The sequence below is a fragment of the Astyanax mexicanus genome, chromosome 17 (genome assembly GCF_023375975.1).
Source record: "Astyanax mexicanus isolate ESR-SI-001 chromosome 17, AstMex3_surface, whole genome shotgun sequence".
Taxonomy (NCBI): domain Eukaryota; kingdom Metazoa; phylum Chordata; class Actinopteri; order Characiformes; family Acestrorhamphidae; genus Astyanax; species Astyanax mexicanus.
This window is the reverse complement of record NC_064424.1, coordinates 18213884-18231831: the sequence shown is the minus strand read 5'-3', so window position 1 is coordinate 18231831 and position 17948 is coordinate 18213884. Positions and strand designations below refer to the sequence as shown.

Here is a 17948-nt window from a genome sequence, read left to right as displayed (position 1 = left end):
CAACAAAGGTTTATTCCACAATATGGCTTGGGAAATCTCACACCTGTATAAGTTGTGAGGTGTTACCTGGTCAGTGTGGTCCCATTTTGAATGGGACATTTGATTTGTGCAATCCCTCAATTCGTAGTGTACTGTGTACTGGAATATGTCATAGATATTATCACCCACAGTAGACAGTGCAGTAGGCAGATTAGAATCACGCACATATCCCACATTTCAGTACAGAACTCTTTAGCTCCAAGGGACATGGCAAAAGTCATGGGACACATTATTAGTAGTCATTCGTCAGGCTTATATTTGTCGTTGCTTTTGTGCAACAGTGACAAAAACAAGCTAAAGCAAATGGAAAGATCTCCATTTAATACACTACTCTTATTATTCACACTCTTTGCTCACTGCTCACAAACACACAAACAAAAACACAACAAGACATGCAGACATCAGTACGTCAGTCCACAGAGATACAGCGGCTTCACACGAACAGATGTATATATATATATATATTTTACAACGTTCGCTTTGTCGAGCCTCAAACTTTGCCACGAGCTTTCAGAGCATGAAAAATTCGAAGGCATTTGCTGACAGCTTGATAATCTCTGCACACCCGACCACATTCATAATGCTTGTGCCAGCGTTAGCGCTAATCCGTATAGATAAAAGCGTCCGGTGCGGGCTAGAGCAAGGCTCGCTCACCTTCGTTTTGATCCTCCTCTTTTAAATTATCGCGTATTTCCAACAGACATTATTTTTTAAACTCTAGCGGCTGGTGCACAACAAAGCTCAGCTACTTTCCTGCACTTTGGGTGCATTAGCTTTCCATTAGCTGCCGCAGATATTAGATGTCCTTTTGTTATTTAGGCAAGGATACATTCAAAAGCTAATTCAACCTTCATTACTGTTATCTTTGGCTAAACATGACAAGAAGGCCGGAATTTCCAGACTGAAGGATGAACACTCCTCTTGCCGTAGCTTTCAAGGTCTTTTCTCTGGAGGGAATATTGTGTATTGTTTACAATGTAATAAAAGGCACAGCATATTTTTCCACACAGGGTTCTGAGAGAATGAAAAAAAAAAAAAAAAGGGGGTGAGCATTTTTGTAAACAGGCCACAAGGAGTTATGTCGGTTCACAGCGAATAATGATGCTAATTAGAGGAAAAGAGATTATTTTGCTTTCAAAGCGATGAAGACATCTGAAGCGTCTTCTTGCATCTTCTGTCACACTGGAGAAACAAGCGAAGACCCTCTGAATATTCAGCATCAAGAGGAATATTTCAGACCCCCCCTAAATCCCACAACTTTGTAGCCTCTCCCATACAAAAATAGAAATAGAGCGAGCGATCTGGCCCCCAGAAAGTGGGAATGAGAATAAATAATACATCTCTAATCTAAAAGAGCTGAGAGTAAAAAGCAGTTGAAGAATTTGCCGGCAGTGCCCACCCATACAGAAACCTTTTTATTTTTTTTAGATAAGCAATGGCTGTTTGTAATACAAAAGCAACCTAAATGGAGATATACTGTATTTGATAAAATAAAATATTGTATTCTAAAGTTTTGGTTCAAAGAAGAACTGAAGAGACAAATAACAAAAACAACAAAAAAGACTAAACTGACTATTTGAACACTGAATTATCAAACTCAAGCTGAAATTAAGAGAGAAAATGCCAGGGTTGCCAGAGATGTCTACAGATTCAAAAGGTTGATAGTAGATCTAGCATTAATGCCAGCATTACATAAAGACTGGACTACTGCAATCTGCTGCTGTCAGGATGATCCAGCAGTGACTTACTGTACATTAATTTAAGCTATTTAAAAAAAAAAGCTGCAGCCAGGGGTCACAGATGGGCCAGGATAAGAAAAGCAGGATAAGAAAGGAATGGAGTAACAAAAACAGGAGGGTTTAATCCAAAAGCATGGTCAAAACATGGCAAGGCAATATCAGAGCCTAATGCAAAAAAGAAAAAAAAAATACGATTGTAAATGCAAAAAGGGTCCCACATAGAATAAACAATAAGAACAGGCTGGATAAAGGCTTTGTATAGACGGACAGAACCAAATCTAATACTCGGCCAGTTGTGAGCAAAGTGCAGGGGTTTATATAGTGAGGTAAACAGGTGAAATCAATGGAAACTTAACAATGGAGTTATTTGACAATTGTTTACTGTCAGATTTTGATTCTGGCCATGTAGCTGTGCCAGAACTAATAAATATGACACCAGCATCCTTACTAAAACTAGAAAATTTGACCTATCAGCACTGCACTGGCTTACAGTCAACTTCCACATAGACCATCAAATTCTTCTTGTTTCTAGTAGTATTGTCTGAGGAGTTTAGCAGGGGGCAGAGCCATCTCTTATAAATCCCCCCAACTCTGAAATAACCATCCCAAAAATGTTCGAGACTCTGAAACTGTCTCGATCTTTAAATCTTTTAGACTAAACACTTACTTGTTTAGTTTAGCTTTTGTTAATTTGTGTTTCCCCTTAAATAAAAGTTGCAACCTACTGACCATGATAAGTCAGGTTTGTGGACGATGGTGTGGGTGGATGCCAGTGTTTTTTGGTGACTCTGTGTCTATAGCCCTCTCCGGATGGTATTATTTTCTTAGGGGGACATCTGTGTAAAACATTTCACACTTCTACAGGAGAACCAGTGAGTTTTTTTGCCTTTCCCGGTCACATGACATCACGTTCAGTAGCTCCTCCAGTTCCATTCAGTGGATCTCCATAGAAAATGCGCACCCAAAGCGTAATTACGGTGCGTGGCAGTGGACAAATAGCTATTTTATTAAACGCGAGTTGAAGAAACTCAGAGATGTGCTTCTGGACGGGATTAAAATTACTGGAGGACCACGGAGATCAGCAAAAAACAGTAGGTAATTCAGCCTGTAATTTGCTCAGAGGACGCCTAAAAAAGCACACAGAGGACCCCCCATAAAAGACAAAAATTACCCTCAGGACCCTCTGAGAAACTAATCCCGTCCAGATAGGGCTTAGGTTACCTCCTAGCTCTCTGCCAGAGTAAATGTTCTTTTTCTTCTTCTGTTGTTACAATGATTAAACGATAGACTGCCTCAACTTACTGTTCAAAAGTTCCATCGAGGAAAGGATAACCAGCAAACCAGAAACTCATGTGCTCCTTGATGCCATTCATGAAGGCCCGACTTCACAACTTACAGGACTTAAAGTATCTGCTGCTAATATCTTGTTCTTAGACACAACAAAATGCATTCAGAGGTCTTGTGGAGTCCATCATTCATGCCTTGAATGGTGAAATCTGTTTTTTTAATATCACACAAGTAGTGCCAATGTTATGGAACAAGACTATACCCAGGAGAAGCCAGCCACTTACAGAGCCTATACATCCCCTGACCAAACATTCCACTCCTCTGCTTATCAGGGCAAGCCATGATGGGACCACACAGCATAGTGCTATCTTGCATGCACGAGCACGGACAGGCATGTGGAAAGCAATCGTGACACAGCCATCATCACTCCATATGCATGGACCCACTTAGAATCGAGAGCTCCAACAATTGCACCACTCGTCATGCCTGGTCCTCCACAGCTACTAATTGATGTCACCCTCTGTGCTAAGTGTTGCAGTTCCAGACATGGAGACATGGAGCCATGGAGACAATTTTTTTTTCATTATTTCTGTACTGGAGCAAAAAATATTGCCAAAAAAAGGTTGCTAATAGAAGTATCTGTGGAAATCTGACCATTTACACTTTAAACTAGGCAACAAACTACTAATTTATCTTAATAACCAGTAAGGGCATGGATAAAATTTTGATTTCAGAGGTGGGGGGAGCACAAATGGCTTTAGAACCGAGGGGGTGGCGGCCAATGACACGTTAGCAAGAAATGGCAAAGCCAGTCGATGAGCTTTGATATAGTGCGACATTGGTTTTCAACCGTAAAAACTGCAGAGGACCAAAACTGGCTTTTGACAACATGCAGGGGACCTGCCCCCCCCCACCCCCCTACAGTGCATGCATGTAAGGCCTGCACTGTAGAAACGTAGGTCCTTCCCAAGAGACAAGACAGTAACTGCCGATATAGTTTGCATTGCACATGCAAGATGGCAGAGTGCAGGAAGAAGGTGCTCAGAATTCTGGTGAAAACAACTGTCTGAACTTTTTTTTCTTTTATGCATCTAAATTGCTGCCAGTACAGTATGTTGACTCCCAACACCAAATTAAAGTTTTGAAGTCATATATTCTGTCTATATGCAAAGTGGCTCTGTCACAAGGGCACTCTGGATTGCATTAGGAGAGTAATTTTCTTTTTTTTTTTTACAGTAAAGAGCTCGGTGTTTAGGAGTTTCTTGAAGGTAGTGAGGGATGCATCTTGGCACATTCTCCTCCAACAGTCTTGCACACTGCTTTTGGATAACTTTATGCCTTTACTCCTGGTGCAAAAATGCAAGCAGTTCAGCTTGGTTTGATGGCTTGTGATCATCCATCTTCCTCTTGATTATATTCCAGAGGTTGTAATTTGGTAAAATCAAAGAAACTAATCAAGTTTAAGTGGTCTCTTATTTTTTTTTTCCAGAGCTATAGGTAGGAGAACAGTCTGGATTGCTTTATGTGAATGTTTGGTAAAGCTTAAAAAGGCCTGCAACTCTGGAATAACCACCCCAAATATGTTCAGGACTCAGACACTATCTTAATCTAGAGTCTAGACTAAAACCTACTTGTTTAGTTTAACTGTTAGTAATTGATGTTTCTCCTTAGATAAAAGTTGCAGATCCAGGGGTTTATAGACAAAGAAAATGTTGGTAAACTGAGATGCTGGTCAGTTGTCTAAATACAACCCACTGCCAATGACCATGACCAGGTTTGTGGATGGTGGAGTGGGTGGATGCCAGGGTTTTTAAGTGTCTCCATGTCTGTTACCTTCTGGCTCTCTGCCAGATTAAATGTTCTTTTTCTTCTTCTGTTTGGTAAAATGATAGAACTAAAGACTGCCTTAATTTACTGTAAGTTCAAACCATCTGGGTAAAGAAGAACCCTAGTTCCTGTCTTGGTTCCTTCTAAGGTTTCTTTCTCTTAATGAAAGAGTTTTTTTCTGTAAAGCTGCTTCATGACAACTTCTGTTGTCCATCCATCCATCCATCCATCCATCCATCCATTTTCTACCGCTTATCCGGGATCGGGGCATGGGGGCAGCAGCCTAAGCAGGGAAACCCAGACTTCCCTCACCCCAGCCACTTGGGCAAGTTCATCCGGGGGCATTCCGAGGCGTTCCCAGGCCAGACGAGAGACATAGTCCCTCCAGCGTGTCCTGGGTCTTCCCCTGGGCCTCCTCCCGGTGGGACGTTCCCGGAACACCTCACCAGGGAGGCGTCCAGGAGGCATTCTAGTCGGATGCCCAAGCCACCTCAACTGGCTCCTCTCGATGTGGAGAAGCAGCGGCTCTACTCTGAGTCCCTCCTGAATGACCGAGCTTCTCACCCTATCTCTAAGTGAGAGCCCAGACACCCTGTGGAGGAAACTCATTTCGGCCGCTTGTATCCGTGATCTCGTTCTTTCGTTCATGACCCAAAGCTCATGACCATAGATGAGGGTAGGAACGTAGATCGACCGGTAAATCGAGAGCTTTGCTTTCTGGCTCAGCTCTCTCTTCACCACGACGGATCTGTACAGCGCCCGCATCACTGCTGACGCAGCACAACTTCTGTTGTAAACAGCATTATATAAATAAAATTGAATTTAATTTTATTAAATAATCAGCAAACCAGGAACTTAGTCATGGACCCCATGATGCCATTCATGATAGCCCAACCAAACAAGGTAGGTTTGTTCCACCACTGGGGAACTCGATAGGAGAGCAGTCTGGATTGCATTGTGTGAACATTTGGCAAAGCTAGGCGGTGTTTACTCGAAGATTGCAGGGGCTTTGGGATGACATAAGCCTTTAGAAGCAATTTTGCAAGTAGGAGGGAGGCAGAACCAGGTCTTGGCAAAGCTTGTCGAGCTCCTTGAAAGCTGCAGAGTGGCAGCCAATAGTAAGCCAGTTGCTGTACAACTACACTGTGAACCCAGAAGCTGTTTGAACTCAAATAAATTAAGTCTGTTTTACATAAAATTGGAGATTTCTAAACAATACTCAACTATTTTGAGTTAGTTGAACATTCGTGGGCTCATATATACAACATTCAAACTGAGATCTTTGAGTTGATCAACTTATAATAGCTGAGTTTAGTCTGTTACCATCGGCAGCTTCATTTCCATTGGCTTCTGTCACAATCTATTTGCATACTGGGTGTGTCCAACAGTTTCCGACTAACACTCACCATCAGTGTGTAGTGATTCACCCGGGGCTACCTTAGGTAAACTTGTAGATCACCTATTATGATTAAATGCTTGGTCTCTGTGTTGTTGGCTGTAAAACAAGCATCATTTACTGAGCTGCAGTAACTTTTAATTCTTTACTGTTTTCTTTCATCTACTTTTCTATGAGTATTTAAAAAAAAAACTAAATACAAGTTCAGGAAAATATTAATTTTAAACATATAGGTATATGTATTTGTTAAGTTCATTGTACTTAAAAATTATATTACATGAACTTAAAATTTATTAGGTAATCGCTTACAACAAAAGTTTTGAGTTTAGTCAACTTATCAGGTTTTACAGTGTAGGCCTAGATATACATCCTTTCTCAGGCCAGGTCAGAATGTAGAAAGAAGAGAAGTGAAAAGAAACAGCATACTCCTTTCTGGCAAGGCATTACAAACGAGGGCAGATCTTGGCAGACGGCTTGTATTCTTGTATTGAGATCACAGCTACAAACCTTCGACTAGATCTTGTGCTGTGGTGCACAGCAACAAAAAGAGCTTAGAGAACTTTTATTTTCATCAGGGCCAATATGGTCAATATTCCAACTGATAACAAAACTAATTTATTGTACTAGATATTTATTTTCAGCTGCTTAACTTAAAATAACAAGAAATATTATAATAAAGATTTATTCCAATAAATGATGAGAAAAACACTTTTATTTAGGACTGTCACGTCCTGGCCTTGTCTCATGTCTCTGTGTGTTTTCCCCACGTGACCTGTGCTCCTCTGTGTCTCCTGTCTCAGTAGTTTTCCACCACGTGTCTCATTTGTAGCTCCGCCCCTTCACCAGGTGTTTCCACTTCTAGTGTGTTTCCTGTTCATATAAATAGACCCCCTGTGCCACTTTGTCTTCGTCGGTCTTTGCACTAACCCCTGTTGTTTTGTCGTTCTCGGGTTCTCTAGCCTTAGCCCTTGTCCATTGTTCTTTGTTTATCTTCTTGTTTTTTTTCTAGTTCATCCTTTCTTGTTTATTTCTCATTGATCTCTTGTTATTTTCCAGTCCCTCGTTCTTTTATTTGTTTTGTTTTCTCTCGTTTCATTTATTAGTTATTCCCTTGTAAATATATATTCCCTGTTTATTTATTATCATTATCTCCAGTTGGTTTAGTTTATGTTCTCGGGTTTGTTTTGTTTATTGGTTATCTGTTATCTGTGTATCTTTGTTTCGTGTTCCTCGTTCCTTGTTTCCTTGTTTATTTGTTATTTATTTAATTAATTATTTATTTCGCCCTACCTGCATTTACGTCCGCCTCCACGTCTTCCCTGCACCACACCATGACAAGGACACACAGTGAACACTATATACAAAAATGTCAACTTTTTAGTCTAAATAAATAAAAATGTTTTTACTGCAAAACGTGCAAGAAAAATAAAACACACATGCGCACACCATACCTAGCTTTAGTTTGAGTAACCCAGGTACTTTCACACTTTTTCTGTGGACACTTTTGAGTCTTTATTTACTGATATTATTTGGTTTAAAACATCATATAAATATGTTTGAAGCACTAAAAGTAAATAATATTGGTTGGGGAAAAGGCAAAAAAAAAGTGCATGTTTTTTTTTTGTTGCGGGGAAATTCCCTTTTTTCAATACTTTGAGGAATCAGTGGCAGTGATGACATCATAAAATTTATTCAGCGACCTGAAAGTGAATGAACATACATCTGATTATATGTTTTGAGCAAATAAATTATATGAGTTATAATGGAAGAATAAAACATGGAACTTTGAAGGCGATCTCACTTTTTTAGGTGTTTTTCTTAATACGTTTCTTGCCGATGCTTTAGCGTACTGGGATGTCGTAGAATGAGTTTTTAGAATGAGTAAGCTCCACCCTTTCTAATCGTATGTGGATTATGCTGATATGTAAAGGCATTTTTGTGTAATTAAGCTGAGAACACAAGGTGCGATTTTGGACGAAAAAATCCATCCGTAGAGTTCTAAGGGTTAAAACCTGATTAGGTTACAATCCAATCCAGATAAATATATTGTCACGTTAAGTGATCATCTATAAACCAGATCTTAAAGTGTAATAAACTGTTTATAATAAGTGAGTGCTTGTGGTAAAATTCAGTGAAGACAGACAGCAAGGCAGCATTTTTTTTTTCCATTTGCCTTTCATGTCTTTCACCCAGCACTTATACTTATACCCAAGTGGGTCATGAAGCACCGTTCCTTGGGGTTGTGCGTTCTTTTCCAGTAAATCAGCATTTAAATGAAGTGTTTTGCCAGCCTGAACGACTGGCGGGCTGCTCATGAAGACCTTATTGAAGCTGCTGTCTCCGTTTGTCTGCCCTTTTCCTTTAATCATTCCTGAACTTCTCATAAGCTGCTCGCGGGTTTGATTCGGGACAAGATATTCCCTGGTCGCATCTTCTCGGATGTTTAAATATGTATCGCAGTCCAGTTGTCACTAGACATCAGGTTTGATTTATTTACTCTTATATGCACAGCCACTGTTCCCTGGCGGATGCCCACCTGCGGTATGCGGGCCACGCCACTTCACGCCACCCCAACCGCACCCCCACTCGCCCATCCGCCCGCCCGCCTGCTCCTAACATGTAGGGGTTAACCATCACGTCTGCCGGGAGCCCTGCTTAGGCTTTGATCGCAGATTTCAAAGGCACTCTGACCTACCCTGGCTGCTTCTCCACTCTCGTTTTCTCCCTTTCATAATGCATAATCTTTTTCTTTCTTTTTCTTTTTTTTTTTCACGGACACAAACAAAGGCTTGATCAATGGAAGGGTATTCTTCAAGGAACAAAGGCGCTGTGCTTTGCCCTCCACATTTATGTTTGTCCACAGAGAGCAGAAGCGTGCCCAAGGCCCTGCCTGCTAATTGAAGCCCATGACAGAACAAAAGAACACCAGGGTTGCGTCAGCCTCCCAGAATTTGCAGAAGGGAGGGCATGAGAGCGCAGCATTTCTCGTAGTGACAGATCCAGAGAACCATACAGAAAAAAAAAATATATATATATATATATATATATATATATATACACAGTACAGGCCAAAAGTTTGTACACACCTTCTCATTCAATGCGTTTTCTTTATTTTCATGACTATTTACATTGTAGATTCTCACTGAAGGCATCAAAACTATGAATGAACACATGGAGTTTTATGTACTTAACAAAAAAGTGACCTGGCCTCCACAGTCACCGGACCTGAACCCAATCTAGATGGTTTGGGGTGAGCTGGACCACAGAGTGAAGAAGGCAAAGGGGCAACAAGTGCTAAACAAACACCTCTGGGAACTCCTTTTTTAAAGACTGTTGGAAAACCATTTCAGGTGACTCTATCTCTTGAAGCTCATTGAGAGAATGATGCCAAGAGTGTGTAAAGCAGTAATCAGAGCAAAGGGTTGCTATTTTAAATATATTTTTTTGTTGTTATTTCACTATTTTCGTTTTTTGTCAAGTGCATAAAACTCCACATGTGTTCATTCATAGTTTTGATGGCTTCAGTGAGAATCTACAATGTAAATAGTCATGAAAATAAAGAAAACGCATTGAAAAAGAGAAGGTGTGTCCAAACTTTTGGCCTGTACTGTATATACATATATATTCCACAGCTAATACAAAATACTGGCATGCCACTAGTATACTACTGTCTCATGACTTTTGCCATATCCCATTAGCTAAAGCTAAAGAACACTAAACAGACCTGTGGGATATACGTGTGGGGCCTCGTGCATTAAATATCCATGTGAATTTCTGCCAGAATAGCTTGATCGTTCGCACTGACAATTCTAGCCAGATGGTGCCGGTCACAATCATTACCATCCACTGCACTGTCTACTCAGGGTGATAATGTCTTCTATGACGTACAGTATACACATGGAGAACACATAACAGTGTCACAAACATTATTTATATCAGATGCATGCTCTGGAGAGATCAGACTCAATACAGACACAATATCACACTTGCTGTCATTTTTTTTAAACACAGAGCAACTGTTTCTGACACTGTGTCAAAAATTGATTAATGGATGGACCAATAGAAATTCTCCAAAATTACCTTAAATAAAAGATGCTGTTTTGAACGTGTTTTTTTCATTGGACAGTGAAAAATTGCTCTCTTTAATTTTAAATAAAATCTAAAAAACGTTTGGGAGTTAATTATCATGTGTTTTGGATTTCATTTTCAGTGAAATATTAAGGACACTAGCAAAGGATACTAAGGATACTAGCAAAATGCCCTTTTAAAATATAATTTGTTGGTTAGTAATTATTGTAATTCTTGTAATAATTGGATTTGTGTTGGTTTTATATTTCCAGACAACAGATCATGTATGTAGCTATGAACAAAAGAACAGTATAGTATATGTATGTGTAGTAATTTCTGACTCAAATATGAATATGTTTTAATTTATGACCAATTGTCATGCACAGAATCAGGGGCGAGTTTTAGGGGTGCTGAGCACCCAATGAACCGAGCCTCCCCACCCCCTTTTTTTAACAACGGCACCAACAAAAACTTTGGACTTTCTATGTGATCCCAGGAGGCTGTCAAATCAGAATCATATAGATAATAATAAGTCTTTGTGATGTATCAAGAGCCACGATATACAGGGTAATGTCAGCATACCACCAAGAAGGACCAACCACATCCAACAGGATTAACTGTGGACGCTGTAAGAGGAAGCTGTCTGAAAGGGATGTTCGGGTGCTAACCCTGATTGTATCAAAAAAAAATAAACTGTCTGTCAGAACAATAAATTATTGTGGTCTAAAACCAGGTGTTTCAGTTTCATTGTCCAACCCCTGTATTAGTATTATTATTAGATTTATTGCGTAAGTTAGGTAAAAGTTATCATCCAAAGTTGGGGGGCAATAGTTTTTAGACTATAAATTAAATACTATTAATTACTATTGATTAAATACTTAAAATGTAGGGGTGCTACAACTTAAATTAGCTCAGCTTCAGCATATTTCACAAAAAAAATATTGGAAATGGAATGTCCAATTTACTATCAGGCCTCATTTAAACTCTGGGCATATTGAACATCTATTTGCATGCCATGCATGCATTTGCATTACAGACCAGTCATCCATCATCAGGCTATATCATCAGTGAGAAGAAGCTAGTTCTCCTCTCCGTCTTCACTGAGCATGCTCCTGAGCCCAGAAACCTGGGAGTTCAATAAGAATCATGTTTTTCAACTTCTCCGACATCCTTTAATACCACCAGGCCCTATCTTCTTGGGAGGGCGCTTGGAGAAATGTAGCTTCATCTCGCTTTAATCAAATGCACACTGGGCTATTTGCTGCCAAGACCACAATCAGTTCCACTGCGCTCTCTCTCTCTCTCTCTCTCTCTCTCTCTCTCTCTCTCTCTCTCTCTTTCTCTCTCTTACACTGGTAGTAGAGTGAGGTTTGTTGAAGTACAACATAAAAAAGATGGGTGAGTTTGTACATTAGTACAACCCCCTTAAAAGTAAGGAGGCTATTCTCCTCAAAACTAACTCAAACGCAGCCATAGCTAAACCGCTGGCAACAATTGTGAGTACCCCCCTAACAAGTAAAAATGTGGCCACCTTAAATTTTCAGCACTGCCTTAATTCTCTGGGGTTGGAGTTCCCTTAGGCTTCACAGGTTGCCACTGGAATCCTCCTCCACTCCTCCAAGAGGACATCACAGAGCTACTACTTCTTTGCTCGTCTTCAGCAACCTGTTTGGTGATTGCCTTTCTTGTGAATTAGCTTCAGAAGAGGCTTGCTTCTAGGACAGTGCCATGAAGACACAGTTGCTGCCTTGTGTGGCTCTGCAGCAATGCTGGCACTACAACCGTGTCTATTATTTTTTTTAAGCCAATCTCTGGATATCTCCCTTAACACATGGACTCTTTAGAAGTTCTTTAGTCAACCCCAGGAAGGCATGTTCTGAGTGGAACCCATCCTGGAAAACTGTTCTATGAGCTTGGCCATCATGCTGTATCTCAGTTTTAGGGTGTTAGCCATCTTCTTATAGTCTAGGACATCTTTATATAGAGCACAGTTTTCTTGACATGAAGTGCCAGGTCTATCATCCAAAGTGTGCTGGTAAAAAAATTCCACATTTATATATTTTGCTGGTGGATTTAGAGCCCTTGTGCTCTTCTACCTTCCATGTGAGGATGCCCCAGAGGTGCTCAATTGAGTTTAGGTCTAGAGACAATACTTGGCCAGCCATCACCTTTACCTTCAGCTCCCTCAGCAAGGCAGTTTTCATCTTGGACTTGTGTTTGGTGTCTCTATTGTGATGGAAAACTGCCACTACTTCTTTGCACGTCTCCAGCAAACTGTTTTGCTATTTGCTGTTTGGCTTTCTTGTGTGTCAACTTCAGAAGAGGCCTTTTTTCTCTAGGACAGTGCCATCTAGACAGAGTTATTCAGTGTGTGGTGTGAACAATTGTGAAATTGTGAAAGATTCCACATCTATATATTTTCCTGGTGGATGTTAGAGCCCTTATGCTGCTCAACTTTCCTTTTGAGGATGCCCCAGATGTGCTTAGTTGGGTTTAGGTCTAGAGATAATACTTGGCCAGTCCATCACCTTTACCTTCAGCTGCAACTGGCAAAATCTCCAGAGCTGTAATCAGTCTAAATCATGGTAGATATCAGATGTATGGTGTTGCTTTAGGTTTACATTCAAAGCTCTTTCTCTTGGTCAGATCAGCCTAGATACAGACGCAATATCTCAGGCTAAATATTTAGCTTTAGAACACAGTTCCATGCCTGATTAAGATCCTAAAATGTACAGACTACGTAACTGTACAGAATCACGACTACAGCAGTAATAATCGCTTCTCACGTTCATCCCAGAGGTTCAGAGTGTTAATGGATGTGATAGTATTTGGGCCAGGTGTTAATAGAATGTGGTGGTCAGTGCTTTTTTTTATATTTGAGCTGGAGGGGAAAATAACATTAAGGGGAAAAGCCTGTTTGTCAGAATGGTCATAATAAGAGGGCAGGGGGGCATTGTTAGAATGGAACTGATTTTTGTTGAGGTCCCAGCACTGAAGCAGATATTAAAAAAAGCAGTAAAAGCCTCTTTACCGGGGAATTTTTACTCCCTCTATGGAGGCTTAAAAGAGTTGGAAAATCCGTTTTACCTGCAGCCATCCATGCAGACTGTTCAGTTCAGTACTGCCTTAGAGCTCTAAACATGCTCTGCTCTGCAGGTTTCATACAGTAAAAAAAACACATTTAATGAATACAGTGGTATGAAAGTTAAAGTTGTGCAAGGGTTGAATACTTTAACAAGACAACGACCCTAAACACTCCTCAAAATCTGCGGTACCACTTTAAAATAAAGCTCTTGTGTAAAGGGTTTATAAATAGTTTAGAAAAGAGTTTATTAATGTTATTAATTAGGTTATAAACCATTAATAAGCAGTTACAACACAAAAATAGTAAGGGCAACAGTGATTCCACATTTATTTATACTGTCAAAACCTTTTTCCATCCGTCATCATTAACATTTCTGATATTAACTTTATTCATTAAACTATAATAAGATATTAAATGACTAAACTGACTTTCTATATAATTAAATTAAACATTTTTATTATAAATATAACATAATATAACATAACACATACCATAATATAACAAATAATATTTATGTTATATTTTTCCGATGCTTTTGGCTGCTCAAAGCTAGTTTTTTGGACACCAGCTAGAGAGCTATATACACTAGTGCGTACACAGCTCTGGAAAAAGTTAATAAGAGTTAACATACAGCTTTAGACCACTTAAAAAATATTTAGTTTCTTTGATTTTACCACATTAAAAACCTCTGAAATATAATCGAGAGGGAGACGGATGATCACAAGCCATCAAACCGAGCTGAACTGCTTGAATTTTTGTACCAGGAGTGGCATAAAGTTATCAGTGAAAAAAGCAGTGTGTAAGACTGGTGGAGGAGAACATGCCGAGATGCATGAAAACTGTGATTTCTATGAAACTGTGTATTGATTTCTGAACTGATTTTTAAAACTTTATGAATATGAAGTTGTTTTCTTTGCATTATTTGAGATATTTATCTGAAAGCTCGGCATGTTTTTTGTTGTTGTTGTTGTTGTTTCAGCCATTTCTCATTTTCTGCAAAGAAATGCTTTAAATGATAATATTCTTAGTTGGAATTTGGGAGACATGTTGTCTGTAGTTTATAGAATAAATAAACACTGATTATTTTACTCAAACATAAACCTATAAATAGCAAAATAAGAGAAACTGATGCAGAAACTGAGATGGTCTCATCTACATGGTGGAAAACCCTAAATGCCAAAAAAAAAAATGTCTCTTTAATCAACTGCTTTCCTAAAACACCTAAAAACTCTTGAGAAACCCTCTACGGGCACGGTTGCATTTTTGACCACCCTTGCTGTGCAACTCCCCCCACCAACACCCTGCTTCTCCACTACTTTCAGCACAGCCTGATGCAAACTGCTGATTGTCATAACTAAGCAGATGGTGTGGCCTGCCAGTGCTTCCCCAGTGGGAATACATGTTTATTTTCACTGCAGCTGGTCCGCCATTATAACAAACATCCTTGACACTGGCAATCCCCTCCTTCTCACGCAGTCGCCGTAGCGGTGCGCCCAAAAAAAGCCCCTCGCGCGCCTGCTCATCGCCATTCAGCTCTTTCACAATGAATTATATTTGTCGAGGAGGGAGGGGGGTGGGGGAATCTGGTACATTTTCTTTTGCTCTCTGAGCCTGACCTTTCCAGGCTGCTGCTAAGTGGCGAGTTTGATAGTCGCCGGGTGCCTGCATCCTAAAAATCTGCGAATTAAGCAAGCAGCGAATCGAACAAGCTGGTGGCCCGGCTGTTTGGATGCAAAGCGGGTCAATTTAGGCAATATAAAGCCTCCAGTCTGCATGAGAAAACAATCATTCTGCTTGCAACAGTAAGTCAGCTTGGCCTGCCGCCTCCTTTTTTTTTGGGCGGTGCTCTACCTCCTACTGATCACGGCCAAAATCGCTCAAAGAACCAAAAAAAATATATATTTATTTTGTGATTGTACAAAGATGCCTTTGGTGAATATACAGTCACAGCTTGAAGTGTTAGAACAGAGAAATTTAACATTTTATAATACACATTTATTTCCTTTCTATGTATTAAAACAACACAAAAACACAGAGAACAAAGGCAAATTTAACACAAAGCTCTAGACCACTTAAAAATTATTTAGTTTTTTTGATTTTACCAAATTAAAAAACTCTGGAATATAATCAAAAGGAAGATGGATGATCACAAGCCATCAAATCATGCTGAACTGCTTGAATTTTTGTACCAGGAGTGAAAGCATAAAGTTATCCAAAAGCAGTGTGCAAGACTGATGGAGGAGAACATGATGCCAAGATGCTTGCTTTATTTGAGGTCTGAATGTTCTGCTTTTTTTTTGTTATTTTAGCCATTTCTCTGCAAATAAATGCTCTAAATGAGAATATTTTTATTTGGGATTTGTGGTCAAAAATGTTGTCCGTACTTTATAGAATAAAACAACAATGTTCATTTTACTCAAACATATACCTATAAATAGCAAAATCAGAGAAACTGATTCAGAAACTAAAGTGGTCTCTTAATTTTTTTCAGAGCTGTATTTGCAAACACAATTCCAAAAACAATTGGCTCCTCGTGGTTTATGGAAAACTGTAGATAAAGACTATTGATTTAAGCATGTGATGCTCATTTACACTCACATGTAACAAGAAACGTGTGCACAATATAAAAAAATCACACCTGAAACCAACATACAGAGAAAAGAGCACAGCATCTACAGTTAAATAGAGTGGATGTTCATAGATGTTTTTTTTATTTTATTTTGCTACCAAAGGATTTTGGGTTGCAATGTAGGGCCAAGTTCCAGAAAGCTGGGTTTTCCAGCAAGACAATGACCCCAAGTATACTTCAGAAAGCACCCATAAATGGATGGAAACAAAGTGCTGGAAAGGTCTAAAGTGGGCAGCAATGAATCCATATCTAAATCTCATTAAAAAAACATTTGAGTTAGGAGCTCTTTGATAGTTATAGGACGCAATTGCGATTGATTCCAGCCTTTTTTTTCAAAGGGTGTGCAACCAAATATTCAAATGATGGCTCTATTTTGGCTTTTTTGTCTGCATGCAAGGCATCTTGAAATTTTAAATGTAGGGCCAAAGTTTCAGAAAGCTGTGTTCTTGCCATAGGTCATGGGTCTTCCAGCAAGACAATGACCCCAAGCATACTTCAAAAAGCACCAAGAAATGGATGGAAACAAAGTGCTGGAGAGTTGTGTATTGGCCAGTAATGAATTCAGATCTAAATCTCATAAAAAAAAAAACAGTGGAGAGATCTTAAATTTTGCTGTTGGGAGAAGAACCCTTCAAATATGAGGGACCTGACGCAGTTAGCAAAAGAATAGTGGTCCAGAATTCTAATTCAGTTGAGTTAGAATCTCCTTGATAGTTATAGAAAGTGATTGTAATTGATTTCAGTTCTATTTTTTTGTCCAAAGACTGTGCAACCAAATATTGAAATTATGTCAATTATGGCTTTTGTCCTTCTTAACTGCATGCAAGGCATCATTAAATATTGTGGTTACTGAAGGATTTTGGGTAACAATGTAGGATCCAGTTCTTGCCATAGGTCATGGGTCTTCCAGCAAGACAATGACCCAAATATACTTCAAAAATCACCCAGAAATGGATGGAAACAAAGTGCTGAAGAGTTCTTCAGAGTCCATATCTTATATATTTTTTTGATTACCTCTAAAAAGACCTTAAAATTGATGTTGGGAGAAGAATCCTTCAAATATAAGAGACCCGGAGCAGTTTGCAACAGAATAGTATTCCAGAAGTTGTGTAGGAAGCTTCTTGATGGTTATAGGAAGCGATTGATTTTAGTTATTTTTTTTGTCCAAAGGATGTGCAACCAAATATTGAAATTATATAAATTTAGTCTTTTTTTTTCCTAAGAATTTTTTGGTGGTTGTTTTAATACACACAGAAAATACTTCTGTGTGTAGAGAAATACTTCCTTTTCTGGAGGAAAAAATAGGGGGTTACCAACACTCAGCAATGGCCATACCTGGTGTCTAGATATTGGATGTTCACAGTTTATTAGTTCACCTATTAGTAGCATGGTCAAAATAGAGAAATTAACCTAAACAGAATAATAGAATAAGCTAAATCTTGAATCCAGATTGTTTTGTGATTGTCTGGACAGTAAAAAGACATCATGTATTTTTACAAACCAGATTCAAACCACATCTGAAGGTGGTCTGAAATGTGATTACATGCTCTGGATGCTCAAATCACAAACGCAGCCCGTTTTTCCACAGATGTTGGCTGCCTTAAATAAGCGCCTTGACCGTTCAGACTGGGTCTAGGAGAGCCACAGAGTCTGTCAAACGTTCCCCGGCGCATTCTAAAATTGGCAAGCCACCTATCATCATCAAAGGTCCCCAGGACTACATGTTCCCACCAGCCAGTACTTTGTGGATGGGACTGTGCATCCCGCTGCACAGTGAGGCTGCATGGCTATGACTACAGTACAGAACACTGCAGTGTACGCCAGCCTCCTCCATCACTTCTCCATCCTTTCGCTCAGCTCAGCTGTATTATAATGAGG

At 39.5% G+C, this 17948-nt stretch overlaps 1 protein-coding gene across 4 annotated transcripts in view; it reads right to left on the bottom strand.

The window, feature by feature from the left end:
* Positions 1-17948, bottom strand: part of sgcd (sarcoglycan, delta (dystrophin-associated glycoprotein)) — a 367182-nt gene that overhangs the window by 132511 nt on the left and 216723 nt on the right. The window lies entirely within an intron of this gene.